Source organism: Rattus norvegicus, chromosome 6, assembly GCF_021556685.1.
Source record: "Rattus norvegicus strain SHRSP/BbbUtx chromosome 6, alternate assembly SHRSP_T2T, whole genome shotgun sequence".
Taxonomy (NCBI): Eukaryota; Metazoa; Chordata; class Mammalia; order Rodentia; family Muridae; genus Rattus; species Rattus norvegicus.
Window position 1 is genome coordinate 86,821,542 of NC_141539.1, and position 20,652 is coordinate 86,842,193.

At 36.6% G+C, this 20,652-nt stretch overlaps 1 pseudogene; it reads left to right on the plus strand.

The window, feature by feature from the left end:
• The first annotated feature begins 255 nt into the window (after positions 1 to 255).
• On the plus strand, positions 256 to 3,693 carry Cct6a-ps11 (chaperonin containing Tcp1, subunit 6A (zeta 1), pseudogene 11; annotated as a pseudogene).
• The last annotated feature ends 16,959 nt before the right edge of the window (positions 3,694 to 20,652 follow it).

Sequence of the window (20,652 nt, forward strand, 5' to 3'; positions counted from 1 at the left end):
AAGATTTTCTGTTGCTTGAAATAAACCAGTCCGTGTAATTTTGGTCTTGTTTATTTGTGGCAAGGAAGCCTTTTTTGTTCCCCTTCACCTTTAGGGCAGCAGATACACTGTTGTTAAGAAACACTTGTGTTCACTTATATTAGTTACCAAGAAAATTCAGATTTACAGACATGATAGGAAAGTCATTCCTCAGTCCTGGCATAGAGAAAAAGAAAGAAAGAATTCAGGGTTATAATTTAGTGCATACTTCCCATAATGCATAATGCACCTAATATGGATATAGGCAGTAAAAATGATCATAAATTTATGTAATACCACTAGATTTTATATTTAAATGTTCTTTTTTTCCTTTTCTTTTTTTTATTAACTTGAGTATTTCTTTTTTTTTATTAACTTGAGTATTTCTTATATACATTTCGAGTGTTATTCCCTTTCCCGGTTTCCGGGCAAACATCCCCCTCCCCCCTTCCCTTCCTTATGGGTGTTGCCCTCCCAACCCTCCACCCATTGCCGCCCTCCCCCCAACAGTCTAGTTCACTGGGGGTTAAGTCTTAGCAGGACCCAGGGCTTCCCCTTCCACTGGTGCTCTTACTAGGATATTCATTTCTACCTATGAGGTCAGAGTCCAGGGTCAGTCCATGTATAGTCTTTAGGTAGTGGCTTAGTCCCTGGAAGCTCTGGTTGCTTGGCGTTGTTGTACATATGGGGTCTCGAGCCCCTTCAAGCTCTTCCAGTTCTTTCTCTGATTCCTTCAACGGGGGTCCTATTCTCAGTTCAGTGGTTTGCTGCTGGCATTCGCCTCTGTATTTGCTGTATTCTGGCTGTGTCTCTCAGGAGCGGCATACATCCGGCTCCTGTCGCTCTGCACTTCTTTGCTTCATCCATCTTGTCTAATTGGGTTGCTGTATATGTATGGGCCACATGTGGGGCAGGCTCGGAATGGGTGTTCCTTCAGTCTCTGTTTTAATCTTTGCCTCTCTCTTCGCTGCCAAGGGTATTCTTGTTCCCCTTTTAAAGAAGGAGTGAAGCATTCACATTTTGATCATCCGTCTTGAGTTTCATTTGTTCTAGGCATCTAGGGTAATTCAGGCATTTGGGCTAATAGCCACTTATCAATGAGCGCATACCATGTATGTCTTTCTGTGATTGGTTAGCTTGCTCAGGATGATATTTTCCAGTTCCAACCATTTGCCCATGAATTTCATAAACTCGATGTTTTTGATAGCTGAGTAATATTCCATTGTGTAGATGTACCACATTTTCTGTATCCATTCCTCTGTTGAAGGGCATCTGGGTTCTTTCCAGCTTCTGGCTATTATAAATAAGGCTGCGATGAACATAGTGGAGCATGAGTCTTTTTAATATGTTGGGGCATCTTGTGGGTATATGCCCAAGAGAGGTATAGCTGGATCCTCAGGCAGTTCAATGTCCAATTTTCTGAGGAACCTCCAGACTGATTTCCAGAATGGTTGTACCAGTCTGCAATCCCACCAACAATGGAGGAGTGTTCCTCTTTCTCCACATCCTCGTCAGCATCTGCTGTCATCTGAGATTTTGATCTTAGCCATTCTCACTAGTGTGAGGTGAAATCTCAGGGATGTTTTGATTTGCATTTCCCTTATGACTAAATATGTTGAACATTTCTTTAGGTGTTTCTCAGCCATTTGGCATTCCTCAGCTGTGAATTCTTTGTTTAGCTCTGAACCCCATTTTTTAATAGGGTTATTTGTTTCCCTGCGGTCTAACTTCTTGAGTTCTTTGTATAGTTTGGATATAAGGCCTCTATCTGTTGTAGGATTGGTAAAGATCTTTTCCCAATCTGTTGGTTGCTGTTTTGTCCTAACCACAGTGTCCTTTGCCTTACAGAAGCTTTGCAGTTTTATGAGATCCCATTTGTCGATTCTTGATCTTAGAGCATAAGCCATTGGTGTTTTGTTCAGGAAAATTTTTCCAGTGCCCATGTGTTCCAGATGCTTCCCTAGTTTTTCTTCTATTTGTCTGAGTGTATCTGGTTTGATGTCGAGGTCCTTGATCCACTTGGACTTAAGCTTTGTACAGGGTGATAAGCATGGATCGATCTGCATTCTTCTACATGTTGACCTGCAGTTGAACCAGCACCATTTGCTGAAAATGCTATCTTTTTTCCATTTGATGGTTTTGGCTCCTTTGTCAAAAATCAAGTGCCCATAGGTATGTGGGTTCATTTCTGGGTCTTCAATTATGTTCCATTGGTCTATCTGTCTGTCTCTGTACCAATACCATGCAGTTTTTATCACTATTGCTCTGTAATACTGCTTGAGTTCAGGGATAGTGATTCCCCCTGAAGGCATTTTATTGTTGAGGATAGTTTTAGCTATCCTGGGTTTTTTGTTATTCCAGATGAATTTGCAAATTGTTCTGTCTAACTCTTTGAAGAATTAGATTGGTATTTTGATGGGGATGGCATTGAATCTGTAGGTCTTCATCCCAGAATAATAACTGAAGATTTTGAAGCTGCAAAGCAAAAGGCACTCCAGTATGTGGAACAAGTCAAAGTAAGCACAGAGATGCACAGAGAAATGCTCATCGATGTGGCCAGGATATCTCTGCAGACTAAAGTTCATGCTGAATTTTCAGATGTCTTGACAGAGGCTGTGGTGGACTCCATTTTATCCATTAGTAAAAAGAGGAGCCCATTGACCTCTTCATGGTTGAGATCATGGAGATGAAGCATAAATCTGAAACTGATACAAGCTTAATCACAGGGCTTGTTTTGGATCATGGAGCGAAGCATCCTGATATGAAGAAAAAAGTAGAAAATGCCTAGATCCTCACATGCAATGTGTCCCTGGAGTATGAGAAGGTAGAGGTGAATTCTGGGTTTTTTCACAAGAGTGCAGAAGAGAGAGAGAAACTAGTAAAAGCTGAAAGGAAATTCGCTGAAGATAGAGTTAATTAAAATCGTAGAACTGAAGAAGAAAGTCTGTGGTAATTCAGCTAAAGAATTTGTCATTATTAATCAAAAAGGAATTGACCCCTTTTCTTTAGATACCCTTGTGAAAGAAGGTTTAGTAGTTCTGCGCAGAGCAAGAGGAGAAACATGGAAAGGCTAACACTTGCTTGAGGTGGGATAGCTCTGAACTCTTTTGATGACCTGAATCCTGACTGGGACATGCAGGACTTATCTATGAGTATACACTGTGTGAGGAGAAGTTCAACTTTATTGAGAAGTGTAACTGTTCCCGTTCTCTCACTTTACTGGTTAACGGACCAAATAAGCACACGCTGACTGAAATCAAGGTTGCAATAAGAGATGGCTTGAGGGCTGTCAAAAATGCTGTTGATGATGGCTGTGTTGTCTGTGTGCAGGTGCAGTAGAAGTGGCACTGGCAGAAGCTCTGATAAATACAAGCACAGTGTGAAGGGCAAGTCTTAGCTTGGAGTCCAGGCCTTGCTCATCATTCCCAAGGTTCTTATGCAGAAATCTGGTTTTGACCTTCAGGAAACACTAAAGTTCAAGCTGAACATTCAGAATCTACTCAGCTTGTAGGTGTGGATCTGAACACAGGTGAGCGGATGGTGGCCGCCGAAATGGGTATGTGGGATAACTACTGTGTGAAGAAACAGCTGCTTCACCCCTGTACTGTGATCGCCACCAATATTCTCCTGGTTGATGAGATCATGAGAGCTGGGATGTCCTCTCTGAAGGGCTGAAGAAGTCTGCCTGTGACGCTACAGAATGTTGGGGGGAGTGGTTATTTTTGTCCAAGTGATTTGGAAAAATACAGTTCTCTTCTTGATTGGAGAACAGGAACAAGACATTTGGTACCTATTCAAATTATAATACTATGAATATTTAAATGTTTTTTTTTGCATTGAGTGATCACACCCAAAGCAGGTCTTTTTTTTTTTTTTTCAAAACAGGTCTTTTTAAACCCACTAAACAAAATGTTTTAGTTATAGTGATACAAAATTACATAATAAGATAAGGGGTGTTGTCTACCTTGTTTCTTAAGTGTTCTTTGACATTTTGTAATGTTTTTCTACTAAATAAGGCATGGTGATGTATGCCTGTGGGCATAGCACTTTGGAAATAAAGTCAGAAAGTTCTGCATCAACTCAGGCTACAGAAGACCATGGCTCATATGAATAATTTTGTTGTGGATGTATTTGACTTTATTCAGCCAACTCCCTGTTAAACAAGAAAGATTCTCACCAGTGTAAAACTCATCTGGGTAATTTATGGGTTTCATAGTGTCTCTAATAAATACTTAGTAGTGAAGCTAAAAAAAATATATGGAATGAATGCTCTCCTCCTCCCACAAATGGAATATTCTATTACATCCTCTAAGTCCTGGATGAACTTGAACTACTAGTAGACAATTAGAGAATGAGAAACTTGGCCTTAAGTTATCAGTGATATTGGTCTGTAAAATTAATTACCATGAGAACTGATGATATTTAGAGGCTTTATACCCAGGGCAGAACACAAGACTACCTGAATATTTGTGAGAGGAGAAGTAACCAGAGTATAATAAGGTGGATTTTTAGGGTTATTTTTACAATGGAATTATAATAGTCTACAATTTCAAAATCATGTGTAAATTATACATATTACTTATCTTGGCAGTATAGGGAATAAATGAATATCTTACTGTAAATTGAGTGCATTAATAGCATTTAAATGAAGTAGTTGTGTTTTCTCTCCCCATTGGAATCATTGAAGTGTTCATTGTGTCTTCTGTGGATGATTTTTTTTTCTTCCTCATGACTATAAAGCAGAAAGCATATGTTGACCTCTATAGACTTATTTGTACATGATAAATAAGAACATAGAGAATTTTGTAAATTCAAATTGTATAATTCAGAATATCTATAGAAAAATGGGGGGGTGCAACTTCAATGGTTCACAATCTTGTAAAGTTTAATAGTTTCAAGAAACATTAGAAACTATACAGTACTAATTAGATACTTGATGGTAATCTTAGCAGAGACTTACAAACTCTTTACAATTTTTTGAATAATAAAGATGGTAGAATACTCCTTAGAAATAATATTTAAGTTCTATAAAAAATTCATAAAGACCTTGATATTTTATTAAAATATGCATATATTCAAATTATATTATAATCTATATAGTGAGATTAACATGATTTTAATTACATCTGAATTCACATTTCATAACACATGTCAACATATTTTCAAGATCGTGAACTAAAGTATGTAATAAATAAATTCAAGATCTCTGCAAATATATGTAAAATTGAACTAAATCTCTTAGACAATTATTGAAAAAATAAAGCTTTATGACCTTTGAGACTGAAGAATATATATACTTAACGAAAGAATAATTACCAAGTCTCTTGACATGTAATCTAAAACTGGAGCACTTCCTGTCATTGAATTTTTAGATGGATATTTAATCACGCTCTTTAAAATAAGCAAGTATGAGCTTTAAAAGGATACAAGAAACATTATTCAAAGGCAGGAAATTGTGGGAACCATCAATTCAAAGCCAAATCAGATGAATTATGCGTTTCTTATTTATCCATCTTTGCTGGTGAATATCTGAAGTGAGGGGAAGTCGGGCAATCTTAGCATTTAAACTGTGGATTTTTAAGCACATCTGGACAATGATTTTTTTTTCCATTTTTATTAAGTTGGGTATTATTTCCATTTCAAACGTTATTCCCTTTCCTGATTTCTTAGACAATGATTTTTAAAATTGAATTAAATTGTTAGAAACTCTGTGGCTTTAAGAAATCTAATGGGTATGATCAAAAGTATCTGATAAGTTATATGAGTATAGAAAAATAGTGTTAACCCCAAATTAATGTCATAAAGAGGAGTTAAAAGTAAATTCTCTCAGGTACTATACTACTACCCAAAGAGTACACATAGACAGACCTATGACTACAGTTGCATATATAGCAAAGGATGGCCTTGTTGGGTACCAATGGGAGGAGAAGCTTCTGAAGTGGTAAAGGCTGGATCCCCCCCAGTGCAGGTGAATGTTAGGAGGGATGGGAAATGGGGTGGTTGAGGAGGGGGAACACCCTTATCGGATAAGGAGAGGGGTATGGGATAGAGGGATTATGACCAGGAAACCAGGAAAGGGAATAACATTTGAAATGTAAATAAAAAGTATCCAATTAAAAAAAAATAAGAGAGCAGAGTTTTTCTGTTTGAGGAAATTGCAGAATATATGGAGACTTTATGCAACAACAATGCAATGAGGAATGTATAGAAACATATCCTTCAATTATTCATTTCATTGTTTATTTATTGATTTATTGGCTTGATATTTTTAAACAGAATCTCACTGTAGTCCAGGCTGACCTGAAATTCACTATATAGCCCAGGCTGTCCTTTAGCTAATAGCAAACTACTGCCTCAGCCTCCAGTGGACTACACCCCACATTAGACTCCTTACAATTTAGAAATAGTATTGTATAGGATAAAATATAGGGAACAAATTAAATCATTAGTAAAAAATAAACAGATCTTTAAAATTTTAGGCAATGTTTATATTAAATATCATATACTTTGAAATTAAAAGTAACAAAAGCAAAAGGCTAAAAGGAGTAAAGAAAATTATGATTTTTTTTCACCTAGAAGTTTACAGATTATCAAAAACTATAGCTTCTACTGCTTCTGACAATTTCATTCATTTCATTCATTCTTTTACTTCAAATTTTAAGATGTATTTCCAAATAAAATTGCCTATAATTAAAATATTTATTATATCTTTATCTTTCTGGATTGTAAAATGAATGTCAATCAAGTCTTACCTGTTAATACATTAATAAATTTGCTTAATTATCCTTAATTTATGTATTGAGGATATTGAAGATCTACCTTGTTAGGAAATTTCAATGTGAAATAATTGATACACATTAGTCATTTAGCAATACAATTGGTCATAAGAGGTTATTCATTTTATAAACTGAAAATTGATGCACTTTAATAAATACCTTTACACTTGATCCTGAACTGCAATCAAAGAAGTATGACTCAAACAAAAAGAAAAGAGATGGCAGTTAGGAAAAAGAGAGAGAGAGAGAGAGAGAGAGAGAGAGAGAGAGAGAGAGAGAGAGAGAGACTGACAGTTGGTGATTTGTTGCACAGATATCATACTCCTGATTTCATAATTGACATGAAAACACACAGATTTTCTTCACATTGAAATCACAGTAGACTGTGTCATCTTAAAATTTTTGGACTATATAATCTTATTACTATATTTTGATTACATGGAAATTAGATGTTATACTGATATGAAGTAACATGATATGTGATGGTTGGTATAATAATTAAAGTAACAAAAGGTGAAAATGTAGATACAGCACAAAATAAATTAATTGTTGACATAAATGTCTAAAAGAATTGGTAGGTGATTTTAAAGCATCCAATAAATGCTCAAATTGTAAATTATATTTTTAGAATAATTTTGGCAGAAGCCATGTGTGACTTTCCATAGAGAACTAAAACAAGACATTTGCAATATCTATAATTATGGTGAGTGTAAAAGCTGAACTCTGAGTTGTGTACTTTAAGGATGCCCATTTTACCCTTTGTAATATACATAGGTGCTCTATAAAAATCATTAGGAAAGAAATTGTTATTTTGAACAAACACTGAATAATAACTACTTATATATCAGCAGGTGCACTCAGATGCTATTTGGAAATCCCTGTAACCTGAACTTATATAGGGACTTATTTTTTCAAAGTATAATTTTTTAAATTGGATAATTTTTTATTTACATTTCAAATGTTATTCCCTTTCACGCTTTCCAGGATGTAAGCTTCCTATCCCATCTCCCTCCCCTTCTTCTATAAGGGTGTTGTTCCCCTCCCCAACCACCCAGCTTTCCAATCCCCAACGTTCTCCTACACTAGGGGATCCAGACTTGGCAGGACCCCTTCTCCTACCATTGGTGCTCAACAAGGCCATCCTCTGCTACATATGCAGCTGGAACCATGGGTCTGTCCATGTGTAGCCTTTGGGTAGTGGTTTAGTTTCTGATTGGTTGGCATTGATGTACTTATGTACTTTGCAAGCATCTTCAGCCCTTTCAATCTGTTCTCTAATTCCTCCAAAAAGGATTCCATTCTCAGTTCAATGATTAGTTGCTAGCATTCACCTCTGTATTTGACATAGTCTGACTGTGTCTCGCCAGGTAAAATTATATCAGGCTCCTATCAGCATGCACTCCTTAGCTTCATCAATCTTATCTAGTTTTGGTTGATATATATATATATATATATATATATATATATGCTGTATACCCATGTGGAACAGGCTCTGAATGGCCATTCCATCAGTCTCTGCTCCAAAATTTGCCTCCACATGCCCTCCCTCTTTTAAGAAGGAGTGAAGCATCCAGACTTTGGTCCTCCTTCTTCTTGAGCTTCATGTGGTCTGTGGATTGCATCTTGGATAATTTGAGCTTTTGGGCTAATATCCACTTTTCAGTGAATACATACTATATGTGTTTTTCTGTGATTTGGTTACCTCAATCAGGATGATATTTTCTAGTTCCACCCATTTGCCTATGAATTTAATGAAGTCACTGTTTATGAGAGATGAGTAGTACTCCATTGTGTATATGTACCATGTTTTCTATATCCATACCTCTGGGTTCTTTCAAGCTTCTGGCTATTATAAAGAAGACTGCTATGAACATAATGGAGCATGTGTCTTTGATTTGTGTTGGACCATCTTTTGAGTATATGCCCAGGAGAGGTATAGATGGGTCCTCAGGTAGTGAAGTGTTCAATTTTCTGAGGAAACTCCAGACTGGTTTCCAGAGTGGTTGCACCAGCTTGCAATCCCACCAACAATCGAGGAGTATTCCTTGATCTCCACATTCTCGATAGCAGATGTTTTCATCTGAGTTTTTGATCTTAGACATTCTGACTGGTATGAGGTGAAGTCTCAGGGTTGTTTTGATTTGCATTTCCCTGATGACCAAGGATGTTGAGCATTTCTTTAGGTGCTTCTCAGCCATTCAATATTTCTCATCTGAGAATTCTTTGTTTAGCTCTGTACCTCATTTTTAATAGAGTTATTTGGCTCCCTGGAGTATACCTTCTTGAGTTCTTTTTATAGTTTGGATATTAGCCCTTTATCTAATGAAGTATTGGTAAAGATCTTTTCCCAATCTTTTGGTTGCCATTTTGTCTTAATGACAGTGTCATTTACCTTACAGAAGCTTTGCAGTTTTATGAGGTCCCATTTGTTGATTCTTGATTTTAGGGCATAAGCCATTGGTGTTTTGTTCAGGAAAATTTCCTGAATGCCCATGTAATTGAGGCTCTTCCCCCACCTTTTCCTCTATTAGTTTGAGTGTATCTGTTTTTTTTGTGGAGGTCCTTGATCCACTTGGACTTAAGCTTTGTACAGGGCAATAAGAATTGGTTGATTGTCTTTCTTCTATATGCTGACCTCCAGTTGAACTACCACCATTTGTTGAAAATGTTCTTTTCGTTTTCCCATTGGATGATTTTAGATTATTTGTCAAAGATCAAGTGACCATAGGTGTGTGGGTTCATTTCTGGGTCTTCAATTCTGTTCCACTGATCTACTTGTCTGTCTCTGTACCAATACCACACAGTTTTTATCACTATTGCTCTCTAATACTGCTTGAAGTCAGGGATGGTGATTCCCCTGGCAGTTCTTTTATGGTTTAAGCTAGTTTTTTGCTATCCTGGGTTTTTCATTATTCAAAATCAATTTGCAAATTGCTCTTTCTAAGTTTTTGAAAAATAGAGTTGGAATTTTGATGGGGACTGCATTCAATCTGTAGATCACTTTGGGTAAAATGGTCATTTTTACTCTATTAATCCTACCAATACATGAGCATTGGGAGGTCTTTCCATCTTCTGAGATCTTCAGTTTCTTTCTTCAGAGGCTTGAAGTTCTGGCCATACATGTTTCATCTGCTGCTTAGAGTCACACTGAGGTATTCATGTTATTTGGGACTATTGTGAAGGGTGTCATTTCTCTAATTTGTTTCTCAGCCTGTTTATCCTTTGAGTAGAGGAAGGCTAATGATTTGTTTGAGTTAATTTTATACACAGCCACTATGCTGAAGTTGTTTATCAGGCTTAGTAGTTCCCTGGTGGAACTTTTGGGGTCACTTAAGTATATTATCATATCATCTACAAAATATCCCAGATTAAATGGGTTTATTGAAGAATTCTATCAGACCCTCATAGAAGATCTCTCTTACCAATGTCGTCCAAAGTATTCCACAAAATAGAAACAGACAGTGCACTACAGAATTCCTTCTATGTAGCCACTATTACCCTCATACCTAAATTCTTTGCAAAGACAAAACAAAAAGAGAGAGAGAGAGAGAGAGAGAGAGAGAGAGAGAGAACTTCAGACCAAATTCCCTTAAGAATATAGATGCAAAATACTTAATAAAATTCTAGCAAACCAAGTCTAGCAACACACCATAACAATCATCCATCATGATCAAGTAGGCTTCATCCCAGTGATGCAAGGGTGGTTGATATACGGAAATCCATCAAAGTAATCCACTATATAAACAAACTCAAAGGAAAAAAATGATCATTTCATTAGATGCTGAGAAAGTATTTGACAAAAATTCAACACCCCTTAATGATAAAAGTACTGGAAAGATCAGAAATTCAAGGCCCATATTTAAACATAATAAAAGCAATACACCACAAACCAGTAGTTAATATTAAACTAAGTGGAGCGAAACTTGAAGCAATCCCAGTAAGGTAAGGGAGTAGACAAGGCTGCCCACTATCCCCCTTCTTATTCAAAATAGTACTCTAAGTCCTAGCCAGATCAATCAGGGAACAAAAGGAGGACAAAGAGATAGAGTTTGGATAGGCAATTATTTATTACAAAGGCGGGCTTGATATCTAGCAATTCAAAGTAAGATTTAAGGATGTTCCGTATTTTCTCAACAAAAGCCGACGATAGAATTTTGAAGTAAACATTTAGTGATTATTATAAAATTGCTAAAATTATAACTATAAGTTAATAAATTTATATAATCTGAAGGTTTCTAATAAATATAGACTTTGAAATAAGACTATTCTCTTTAGAGGCCCATATTGATATAAAACAAGATTTTACAAATGAGCCTATTAAAGGATATAAGAAAATAGGGTTTATTTATATAAAACAATAGCCGTTTTCAAGGTTGGTTTGGACTAACTACTAGTTCATACTGTAAGAGAAGTGGTAGATAATTAACAAAAAAATATTCCACTGGGCATCAAAGCATTCATCTCAGTTTAAAGAATGACATGCTTTATTAGTTATAGAAATCCATAAATGTAAAAGGAAGGAAATATCTCATTGCACCAACGTGTAGTGATGGATGCAGTACACAATAATAATAATAGGTGTTTTGTTTTTCTGAGATCTGACCTCTGTCGAGTAGCCAATGACTTGACCAATGATTACTCAAATGGGAAACTAAAGTAGCTAGATGATTTCAAGGATGCCTATAGATAGGCCTTTCTTCAATTGACTGGAGAATTTAAGAGAAACTTTAAAGAAGATAGAATCTGTCTTTAACAACCGAAAGGAGTCCCATCATAGCAGTGAGAATCTTGATATATTTTCTTGAGGTGCTCATTTGGAAATGAGCTTTGCTACAGTGACAGCACTCAGTGGAAATTTGTCACATACAAGCTTTTGAACAAAAACAGAAGGATAACATTTCTCCCTAAGAATTCAGCATTAAGTAATGACAATTATGATTGAACGTATTTACAATGACACATCCTATGTAAGTAATATATAGTACATAATAAAAGCAAATAATTTAAGAAATCATAATAATAACTTTTTTTGGTTCTTTTTTTCGGAGCTGGGGACCGAACCCAGGGCCTTGCGCTTCCTAGGCAAGCGCTCTACCACTGAGCTAAATCCCTAACCCCATAACTTTTTAATAACTACTAATTTGTTTTGTGATAAAACTGACAAGCAGGTAACCTTCACATTGTGTAATCCTACTACTCCAAGAAACTCAATGCTTAATTCATAATGTCATACATATGATGATATGATTCCCAGGAGGTTGATTTAAATCTTCTCTGAACATATTGACAGAATTACTGGCCTGAGAACAAAGTTAGTATACTGAACCATAACCGAATTTTTATATTTAGTCACTTTTGTTCAGGACAATTTCCCAATTGATAACTTAGTTTTCATTTCAAGTGAAACAAATGAGATGAACTCATCTACAGGGTATGACCTTGCCCTTGCTAATACTGTGGTTCCTGAAATCTCAGTGATTTTCTGTCTATTGTCATCTGTTATTTGATCTAGGACATCATTCTTTTGGACTAAAACTTTGCTTATCCTTGGAATCCATTTGCAAAGGAAATCAATATCAGGCCTCTCTCACTAGTTCTAATGTAACAATCAAAATTCATAAAAGCTATTTTATCATTCCTTTATATTTTCTATAAGTTTTATAATTTTCATTTACTTCTCAAAAGTACAAAGCTTCTGGTGGCAAATTATGCGTGTGAATTCATTATTTAAATAAAAGTTTATTCTTTTCATTCTATTGGTGCTTTAAGAATATGACACATGATTAATTTGTTTGAACCAATTCATTATATATAATTTCTGATACTACATACAGTAAATAAACAAACTGATAATTAATTTGTTGGTTGTATTTATTTTTTTTTATTAACTTGAGTATTTCTTATATACATTTCAAGTGTTATTCCCTTTCCCGGTTTCCGGGCAAACATCCCCCTCCCCCCTCCCCTTCTTAAGGGTGTTCCCCTCCCAACCCTCCCCCCATTGCCGCCCTCCCCCCATAGTCTAGTTCACTGGGGGTTCAGTATTAGCAGGACCCAGGGCTTCCCCTTCCACTGGTGCTCTTACTAGGATATTCATTGCTACCTATGGGGTCAGAGTCCAGGGTCAGTCCATGTATAGTCTTTAGGTAGTGGCTTAGTCCCTGGAAGCTCTGGTTGCTTGACATTGTTGTACTTTTGGGGTCTCGAGCCCCTTCAAGCTCTTCCAGTTCTTTCTCTGATTCCTTCAACGGGGGACCTATTCTCAGTTCAGTGGTTTGCAGCTGGCATTCGCCTCTGTATTTGCTGTATTCTGGCTGTGTCTCTCAGGAGCGATCTACATCCGGCACCTGTCGGTCTGCACTTCTTTGCTTCATCCATCTTGTCTAATTGGGTGGCTGTATATGTATGGGCCACATGTGGGGCAGGCTCTGAATGGGTGTTCCTTCAGTCTCTGTTTTAATCTTTGCCTCTCCCTTCCCTGCCAAGGGTATTCTTTTTCCTCATTTAAAGAAGGAGTGAAGCATTCACATTTTGATCATCCGTCTTGAGTTTCGTTTGTTCTAGGGATCTAGGGTAATTCAAGCATTTGGGCTAATAGCCACTTATCAATGAGTGCATACCATGTATGTCTTTCTGTGATTGGGTTAGCTCACTCAGGATGATATTTTCCACTTCCAACCATTTGCCTACGAATTTCATAAACTCGATGTTTTTGATAGCTGAGTAATATTCCATTGTGTAGATGTACAAAATTTTCTGTATCCATTCCTCTGTTGAAGGGCATCTGGGTTCTTTCCACTTTCTGGCTATTATAAATAAGGCTGCGATGAACATAGTGGAGCACGTGTCTCTTTTATATGTTGAGGCATCTTTTGGGTATATGCCCAAGAGAGGTATAGCTGGATCCTCAGGCAGTTCAATGTCCAATTTTCTGAGGAACCTCCAGACTGATTTCCAGAATGGTTTTACCAGTCTGCAATACCACCAACAATGGAGGAGTGTTCCTCTTTCTCCACATCCTCGCCAGCATGTGCTGTCATCTGAGTTTTTGATCTTAGCCATTCTCACTGGTGTGAGGTGAAATTTCAGGGTTGTTTTGATTTGCTTTTCCCTTATGACTAAAGATGTTGAACATTTCTTTAGGTGTTTCTCAGCCATTTGGCATTCCTCAGCTGTGAATTCTTTGTTTAGCTCTGAACCCCATTTTTTAATAGGGTTATTTGTTTCCCTGCGGTCTAACTTCTTGAGTTCTTTGTATATTTTGGATATAAGGCCTCTATCTGTTGTAGGATTGGTAAAGATCTTTTCCCAATCTGTTGGTTGCCGTTTTGTCCTAACCACAGTGTCCTTTGCCTTACAGAAGCTTTGCAGTTTTATGAGATCCCATTTGTCGATTCTTGATCTTAGAGCATAAGCCATTGGTGTTTTGTTCAGGAAATTTTTTCCAGTGCCCATGTGTTCCAGATGCTTCCCTAGTTTTTCTTCTATTAGTTTGAGTGTGTCTGGTTTGATGTGGAGGTACTTGATCCACTTGGACTTAAGCTTTGTACAGGGTGATGAGGATGGATCGATCTGCATTCTTCAACATGTTGCCCTCCAGTTGAACCAGCACCATTTGCTGAAAATGCTATCTTTTTTCCATTGGATGGTTTTGGCTCCTTTGTCAAATATCAAGTGACCATAGGTGTGTGGGTTCATTTCTGGGTCTTCAATTCTGTTCCATTGGTCTATCTGTCTGTCTCTATACCAATACCATGCAGTTTTTATCATTATTGCTCTGTAATACTGCTTGAGTTCAGGGATAGTGATTCCCCCTGAAGTCCTTTTATTGTTGAGGATAGCTTTAGCTATCCTGGGTTTTTTGTTATTCCAGATGAATTTGCAAATTGTTCTGTCTAACTCTTTGAAGAATTGGATTGGTATTTTGATGGGGATTGCATTGAATCTGTAGATCGCTTTTGGTAAAATGGCCATTTTTACTATATTAATCCTGCCAATCCATGAGCATGGGAGATCTTTCCATCTTCTGAGGTCTTCTTCAAATTCTTTCCTCAGTGTCTTGAAGTTTGTAATGTACAGATCTTTTACTTGCTTGGTTAAAATCACACCGAGGTCCTTTATATTATTTGGGTCTATTTTGAAGGGTGTCGTTTCCCTAATTTCTTTCTCGGCTTGTTTCTCTTTTGTATAGAGGAAGGCAACTGATTTATTTGAGATAATTTTATACCCAGCCACTTTGCTGAAGTTGTTTATCAGCTTTAGTAGTCCTCTGGTGGAACTTTTGGGATCACTTAAATATACTATCATATCATCTGCAAATAGTGATATTTTGACCTCTTCTTTTCTGATCTGTATCCCTTTGATCTCATTTTGTTGTCTGATTGCTCTGGCTAGAACTTCAAGAACTATCTTGAATAAGTAGGGAGAGAGTGGGCAGCCTTGTCTAGTCCCTGATTTTAGTGGGATTGCTTCAAGTTTCTCTCCATTTAGTTTAATGTTAGCAACTGGTTTGCTGTATATGGCTTTTAGTATGTTTAGGTATGGGCCTTGAATTCCTATTCTTTCCAGGACTTTTATCATGAAGGGGTGTTGAATTTTGTCAAATGCTTTCTCAGCATCTAATGAAATGATCATGTGGTTCTGTTCTTTCAGTTTGTTTATATAATGGATCACGTTGATGGTTTTCCGTATATTAAACCATCCCTGCATGCCTGGGATGAAGCCTACTTGATCATGGTGGATGATTGTTTTGATGTGCTCTTGAATTCGGTTTGCCAGAATTTTATTGAGTATTTTTGCGTCGATATTCATAAGGGAAATTGGTCTGAAGTTCTCTTTCTTTGTTGTGTCTTTGTGTGGTTTAGGTATAAGAGTAATTGTGGCTTCGTAGAAGGAATTCGGTAGGGATCCATCTGTTTCAATTTTGTGGAATAGTTTGGATAATATTAGTATGAGGTCTTCTATGAAGGTTTGATAGAATTCTGCACTAAACCAATCTGGACCTGGGCTCTTTTTGGTTGGGAGACATTTAATGACTGCTTCTATTTCCTTAGGAGTTATGGGGTTGTTTAACTGGTTTATCTGTTCCTGATTTAACTTCGATACCTCGTATCTGTCTAGGAAATTGTCCATTTCCTGCAGATTTTCAAGTTTTGTTGAATATAGGCTTTTATAGTAAGATCTGATGATTTTTTGAATTTCCTCTGAATCTGTAGTTATGTCTCCATTTTCATTTCTGATTTTGTTAATTTGGATGCACTCTCTGTGTCCTCTCGTTAGTCTGGCTAAGGGTTTATCTATCTTGTTGATTTTCTCAAAGAACCAACTTTTGGTTCTGTTGATTCTTTCTATGGTCCTTTTTGTTTCTACTTGGTTGATTTCAGCTCTGAGTTTGATTATTTCCTGCTTTCTACTCCTCCTGGGTGTATTTGCTTCTTTTTGTTCTAGAGCTTTTAGGTGTGCTGTCAAGCTGCTGACATATGCTCTTTCCTGTTTCTTTCTGCAGGCACTCAGCGCTATGAGTTTTCCTCTTAGCACAGCTTTCATTGTGTCCCATAAGTTTGGGTATGTTGTACCTTCGTTTTCATTAAATTCTAAAAAGTTTTTAATTTCTTTCTTTATTTCTTCCTTGACCAGTTTATCATTGAGTAGAGCACTGTTCAATTTCCACGTATATGTGGGCATTCTTCCCTTATTGTTATTGAAGACCAGTTTTAGGCCGTGGTGGTCCGATAGCACGCATGGGATTATTTCTATCTTTCTGTACCTGTTGAGGCCCGTTTTTTGACCAATTATATGGTCAATTTTGGAAAAAGTACCATGAGGAGCTGAGAAGAAGGTATATCCTTTTGCTTTAGGATAGAATTTTCTATAAATATCCGTGAAGTCCATTTGGCTCATGACTTCTCTTAGTCTGTCGACATCACTGTTTAATTTCCGTTTCCATGATCTGTCCATTGATGAGAGTGGGGTGTTGAAATCTCCCACTATTATTGTGTGAGGTGCAATGTGTGTTTTGAGCTTTAGTAAGGTTTCTTTTACGTATGTCGGTGCCCATGTATTTGGGGCATAGATATTTAGGATTGAGAGTTCATCTTGGTGGATTTTTCCTTTGATGAATATGAAGTGTCCTTCCTTATCTTTTTTTGATGACTTTTAGTTGGAAATTGATTTTATTTGATATTAGAATGGCTACTCCAGCTTGCTTCTTCTGACCATTTGCTTGGAAAGTTGTTTTCCAGCCTTTCACTCTGAGGTAGTGTCTGTCTTTGTCTCTGAGGTGTGTTTCCTGTAGGCAGCAGAATGCAGGGTCCTCGTTGCGTATCCAGTTTGTTAATCTATGTCTTTTTATTGGGGAGTTGAGGCCATTGATATTGAGAGATATTAAGGAATAGTGATAATTGCTTCCCGTTATATTCATATTTGGATGTGAGGTTATGTTTGTGTGCTTTCATTCTCTTTGTTTTGTTGCCAAGACGATTAGTTTCTTGCTTCTTCTAGGGTATAGCTTGCCTCCTTATGTTGGGCTTTACCATTTATTATCCTTTGTAGTGCTGCATTTGTAGAAAGATATTGTGTAAATTTGGTTTTGTCATGAAATATCTCGGTTTCTCCATCAATGTTAATTGAGAGTTTTGCTGGATACAGTAACCTGGGCTGGCATTTGTGTTCTCTTAGGGTCTGTATGACATCAGTCCAGGATCTTCTGGCCTTCATAGTTTCTGGCGAGAAGTCTGGTGTGATTCTGATAGGTCTGCCTTTATATGTTACTTGACCTTTTCCCTTACTGCTTTTAATATTCTTTCTTTATTTTGTGCGTTTGGTGTTTTGACAATTATGTGACGGGAGGTGTTTCTTTTCTGGTCCAATCTATTTGGAGTTCTGTAGGCTTCTTGTATGTCTATGGGTATCTCTTTTTTTAGGTTAGGGAAGTTTTCTTCTATGATTTTTTTGAAGATATTTACTGGTCTTTTGAGCTGGGAGTCTTCACTCTCTTCTATACCTATTATCCTTAGGTTTGATTTTCTCATTGAGTCCTGGATTTCCTGTATGTTTTGGACTAGTAGCTTTTTCCGCTTTACATTATCTTTGACAGTTGAGTCAATGATTTCTATGGAATCTTCTGCTCCTGAGATTCTCTCTTCCATCTCTTGTATTCTGTTGGTGAAGCTTGTATCTACAGCTCCTTGTCTCTTCTTTTGGTTTTCTATATCCAGGGTTGTTTTCATGTGTTTTTTCTTGATTGCTTCTATTTCCATTTTTAATTCCTTCAACTGTTTGATTGTGTTTTCCTGGAATTCTTTCAGGGATTTTTGTGTCTCCTCTCTATGGGCTTCTACTTGTTTATTTATGTTTTCCTGGAATTCTTTCAGGGATTTTTGTGTCTCCTCTCTATGGGCTTCTACTTGTTTATTAATGTTTTCCTGGAATTCTTTCAGGCATTTTTGCGATTCCTCTCTGTAGGCTTCTACTTGTTCTCTAAGGGAGTTCTTCACATCTTTCTTGAAGTCCTCCAGCATCATGATCAAAAATGATTTTGAAACTAGATCTTGCTTTTCTGGTGTGTTTGGATATTCCATGTTTGTTTTGATGGGAGAATTGGGCTCCAGTGGTGCCATGTAATCTTGGTTTCTGTTGCTTGGGTTCCTGAGCTTGCCTCTCGCCATCAGATTATCTCTAGTGTTAATTTGTTCTGCTATTTCTGACAGTGGCTAGACTGTCCTATAAGCCTGTGTGTCAGGAGTGCTGTAGACCTGTTTTCCTCTCTTTCAGTCAGTTATGGGGACAGAGTGATCTGCTTTCGGGCGTGTAGTTTTTCCTCTCTACAGGTCTTCAGCTGTTCCTGTGGGCCTGTGTCTTGAGTTCACCAGACAGCTTTCTTGCAGCAGAAAATTTGGTCTTACCTGTGGTCCCGAGGCTCAAGTTCGCTCGTGGGGTGTTGCCCACGGGCTCTCTGCAGCGGCAGCAACCAGGAAGCGTTGGTTGTATTTATTAATAACAAACATATGACCACAATAAAGTAAATGATATTACAACTTCATTTCATATTATATCTTATTTTTTTCTATTTGTGAACAATAAATAGCTAATACACAAAAAATCTATTATTTTTCCCAGTGGAATAGGAGATATTTTATTGTTCATCAGGAATCTGACTCTTTGGTAAAGAGAAAAGCTTAGATAATCTTTTTCTATAAGAGAAAACTGTGAGTATCTCAATCAGGTATCTCAAAATCAATGTTTGGAAACTGGGATTGTGCAAAAATAAACTTGTGTAGGTTGATCAAATCCACATGAGAACAATATGTTAAGTAATTTTTAGAAATAACTGTATGGGAAAAATTTTAAGTGATATAAAGATACTTAACTGAGTAGATAGATCTTAACCAAGAAGGATAAAATGATACTTGTAAATAAATGTATAAACTATTCTTTGTAACAATATTATTATGTCGTCGATGATTCTGAAGAATAAATCTAGGTTCTCCTACATCCTAGTCAAGTTCTGTACCCCTGAGATACAGCCTTGGACTCCCCAGAACAAGCTAAACAATTCTCAGCTACGTGAGTGTTGCTGAAATGTCATTCCTAACAAAACGTTTTAATATTACCAGAATGTAATGTTTACTGACTACATTATCATTATGATTTTAATCTATAGGATATCTCTATATCCTACTAATGTATATTTTTACTTAATTAAGGTAAATATGTATAATTTATCCTGTTAAAATGACTTTGAAATCTAGCCAAGGCAAGAAATATTTCTGTAATAATAAATAGGCAAATGATTTAAACAGATTAATTATTTTTCTAAAAGCGACCTTCAATAATTTTTAATGTTATGGGATTCTTATGTTCATTACCATAGTAGATTAATTCCCATGTCAAAGGCAAATCTATTATGACAAGGCAGTGATAAAAATTTATAGGACATAGGTAGAGAAGAAAATGCACTGTTCTATATTTGAATGAGCTAAATACTAAAGAAGTTTCCTTGTTCCCAATTTTGTTCCAAGTAAACCACTGGGGAACCACTAGTTTAATTGGCTAAATACAGACCTGTCTTTATTTGCAGCAGTGTAGCCAGAAGTAAGTTAAAACTCTACTACTTATACAAGTAGGCTATTTTTTTAAATTTCAAAATAATAAAGATAAAAAGGAGAAACACTACACTGCTACACTAGTAGACAATGCCACTTTAAACCATTTAGAGAATTCATGAAGTTATACAATTGTTTGTGTGTGTGTGTGTGTGTGTGTGTGTGTGTGTGATTGACTAGAGTTAAATATTTTTTGTCTAATAATGTTTGTAATAGAATACAAAATTGATGGCCATATTTAATTAAATAATTTTACACATCATTATAAATGGTTAAATAACATCATATTGCTTCAGTATTTGTCTCTGAAGATATGCTCGTGTTTACTTCTAATCCCTCTCTAATCAAGATTCTTATTTATTCCCAATACTTTTTTCGTAGAGAAAAGTTAAGTCTTGAAGCTGAATTCAGTGTATATTTAAGTAATTGTTCAGTTGGAATTGGTTCAGGAGTATGGAATTCTTTTGAATTACACATTTGTAAAAGGTGTTTGAAACAATATGGAGACATTTAGTCACTTGGAAATTATTTATTGATTATCATCACTTATTTGTCTGCTGTCTATATTGTTTTTCTTTAATTTGTATTATGTTATTTATTTGCATTCCTGTCATTGCCCCCTTTCAGTCTCCACTCCCATAGTTCCTCATCTAATTCTTCCTCCCCGTTGCCTCTGACAGGGTGCTCCTCTTCCACCAGGACTCCCTGTTACCTGGGGCCTCAAGTTTCTTGAGGACTATGCACATCTTCTCCCA